Source organism: Chiloscyllium plagiosum, unplaced genomic scaffold (genome assembly GCF_004010195.1).
Source record: "Chiloscyllium plagiosum isolate BGI_BamShark_2017 unplaced genomic scaffold, ASM401019v2 scaf_8831, whole genome shotgun sequence".
Classification (NCBI taxonomy): Eukaryota; Metazoa; Chordata; class Chondrichthyes; order Orectolobiformes; family Hemiscylliidae; genus Chiloscyllium; species Chiloscyllium plagiosum.
The window spans coordinates 10,528-13,941 of record NW_025210775.1 but is presented as its reverse complement, the minus strand read 5'-3'; the positions used below and the strand labels follow the sequence as shown (position 1 = coordinate 13,941).

Sequence of the window (3,414 nt, the reverse complement as noted above, 5' to 3'; positions counted from 1 at the left end):
CTGTTTCCACACTGTAGAGAATCTAATCTAATTATTGGCAGCGAAGAAGGCTGTCTAAGAATACAATGGAATCTTGACCAACTGGGCCAGTGGGCTGAGGAATGGCAGATGGAGTTTAATTCAGATAAATGTGAGTGCTGTATTTTGGTAAGACACAAGAGATGGGTGAGATCCCAAACAAATATTTCAGGTCAGTATTTATTGGGGAGAAAGCTCGGGAATTTGGAAAAATAGTGATGTCTTGAAAAGAGACCACACACAAATGAGGAGACGCAAACGATCTTAAAACACATAAAGATAGATAAACCCTAGGACCTGATCATGTGTATCCCAGAACATTGTGGGAAACTAGGGAAGAGATTGCTGGGCCCCTTGCTGAGATATATGTATCACTGACAACCATGGGTAAGGAGCTGGAGAACCAGAGAGGTTTGCTAATGTTATGCCATTATTTGAGAAAGACTGTAAGGAAAAGCCAGGGAACTATAGACCAGTGAGCCTGATGTCAGTGCTGGGTAAGATGTTGGAGTGGATTCTGTGGGATAGGATTTACATTCTTTGGATAATCAATGTGGTTCAATGCATAGGAATTCATGTCTCCTGAATTTGATTGAGAAGGTGACAAAGAAGATTGATGAAGGCAGAACAGTAAACATTGTCTATATGGACTTTAGTAAAGTGTTTGACAAGGTTCCACATGATAGACTGGTTAGTAAGGTTAGACCACATGGGATCCAGAGGAAGTGAGCCATTGGGGTAAAAAAATTGGACTGAAGATATGAGACAGAGAGTGGTGGTAAAGGGTTGTTTTTCAGACTGGAGATCTGTGAATAGCTGTGTGCCACAGGCATTGGTGTTGGGTTCACTGCTTTTGTCATTTAAAGATATGATTTGGATGTGAATATAGGAGTTTCAGTAAGTTTGTAGAGGACATCAAAATTGGCGGGACAGTGGATAGTGAAGAAAATCATCTCAGAGTACAGCGGGACATTGATCAGATGGGGCAATGGGCAGAGGTGTGGCAAATGGAGTTCAGTTTAGATAAATGTTAGATGTTGCATTTTGGAAAGGCAAACCAGGGCAGGAGTTATACAGTTAATGGTAGGGCCCTGTGGAGTGTTGCTGAACAAAGAGACCTAGGGGTGAAGATGCAGGTGCATTATTCCTTGAAAGTGGGTCACAGGTAGACAGGTTGATGAAGAAGGTGTTGGGTATGCTTGCCTTTATTGGTCACTGCATTGAGTACAGGAGGTGGGACATCATGGTGCAGCTGAATAGGAGATTGGTGAGGCCACTTTGGGAATAATGTGAACAATTCTGATCATTCTGCGATAGGAAGGATGTTGTTAAACTTAAAAAGCTGCAGAAAAGATTCACAAGGACATGGCCAGGAATTGGAGGGTTTGAGCTACAGGGAAAGGCTGAAGAAACTGGGGCTATTTCCCCTGCAGCATTCAAGGCTGAGGGATGGCCTTATAGATGTGTTTCCACACTGTAATGTAATCTAATCTAAATCTAACCTAAAAAACCATGAGGGGCATGGACAGGGTGCATATCCAAGGTCTTTTCCTTGGGAAAGGGAGTCCAAAACAAGATGGCGTAGGTTTAAGGTGAGAGGCAAAAGATTCAAAAGGGACCTGAGGGTAACTTGTCACACAGAGGGTGGTATGTGTATGGATCGAGTTGCCAGAGAAAGTGTTGGAGGCAGATGCAATTACAGCATTTAAAATACATTGGGATGGGTACATGGATAGGAAGGGTTTAGAGGGATGTAAGCTAAATGCTGGCAAATGGGATGAGGTCAGTTTAGAATATCTGGTTAGCATGGACAAGTTGAACTGAAAGGTCTGTTTCCACGCTGTATGACTCCAGGACAATGAGAGGCTGGAAAAGCTGAGACTTTTTACTCTGATGTGTAAGAGTCTGAGGAGTGACCTCGTAAAGGTTTATAAAATCATGAGGGACATAGAAAATGTGAATAATTCAGGAAGGAGGTGACGTTTTGTAGAAATGGCAAAAAATATTCCCAAAGATCATTTCAGGGATGAGGAACATCAGTTATGAAGTTTGATTGGAGAATTTGGGACTGTCTTCTTTGGAGAAGGCTGAGAGGAGATTTGTTCGAGGAATTAAAACCAGGAGGGGCCTGGACAGAGTAAATAGGGAGAAAATGTTCCCAAGTGAGAAAGGATTGTGACCGAGAGACCGCAGATTGAAAGTAATTGAGAAAAGTAACAAAAGTGAGATGGGGAACAACATGTTCAGCCAGTGAGTGGTTAAGGTGTGGAATGCACTGCCTGAGAGTGTGGTGGAGGCAGCTTCAATTGAAACATTCCGAAGGGAATGAGACTGTTATTTGAAAAGGAACAATGTGCAGGGTGACAGGGAGAAGGCAGGAGAATGACACTCAGTGAATTGCTCTTTCAGAGAACCAGTACCGACAGGATGGACAGAATGGCCTCCTTGTGCACTGTAACAATTCTGTGATTGTGGTCACACTGAGACTGGCAGGAGGCTACTCACTGATTTCACTCCATGCTGCAGGAATGGGACCACAGGCTGCAAATGGACAGAGCTCCTCCACACGATGAGTAAAACTTACTGAATTATACCTTGCTGCTTAAAGGGGGCAATGGAACGAAAGAAATACAGCTGGACACCCTGTTAGACACAGTGCTCCTCAATCAACCATTTCATTCACTGCAGCTCCCCACTAACACCTTCAACAATTCAGCATTTGTGTTTTAGAAAGTGTATTTCACTATTGACAGGGTTAATAACATATAGGGGGGACTGCTATACTGCTGACAGTAATAGTCAGCGACATCCTCATTCTGAACGTTGCTGATTTTCAGGGTGAAACTGGTCCCTGATCCACTGCCGGTGAATCGATCGGAGACTCCTGTGAATCGAGTTGTTGCACCATAGATCAGGAGAGAGGGTTTCTGACCTTCTCGCTGCTGGTATCAGGAAAGCTCATTGCTAACAGATTGACTGGCCATACAGGTGATGATTGCAGTCTGGCCCAGTCCCACTGACAGCACCGGGGGAGACTGGGTCATGATGAAGTCCCCACTGATACCTGAGGGGTCAGAGAGAAACACAGTGAAGTCAGAACTGTCACAGAAAGAGCCTGTCAAATGAGAGATTGTTGGAGACACTGAGCATTCCTCTCAGCATTTTTCCTTCAATCACAAGTCAGTGGAATTGGAGTGAAATGGAGAGCAGCTAAAGATTCAAGGTGGAAGGAGAGAGATTTGTACCTGCGACACAGAATGCCAGGGGCCAGATCAGCTGGATGTGTGAAATCATGGTGTGTGCTCCTGTCCCTGTGCCAGGTTCCTGATAAACTCTTCGAGGAGAAAGTGAGGACTGTAGATGCCTGAGATCAGAGCTGAAAATGTGCTGCTGGAA

At 44.3% G+C, this 3,414-nt stretch overlaps 1 pseudogene; it reads right to left on the bottom strand.

The window, feature by feature from the left end:
• LOC122546954 overlaps nucleotides 1-3,082 on the bottom strand; it is a 7,627-nt pseudogene extending 4,545 nt beyond the window's left edge.
• Nucleotides 3,083-3,414: the final 332 nt, after the last annotated feature.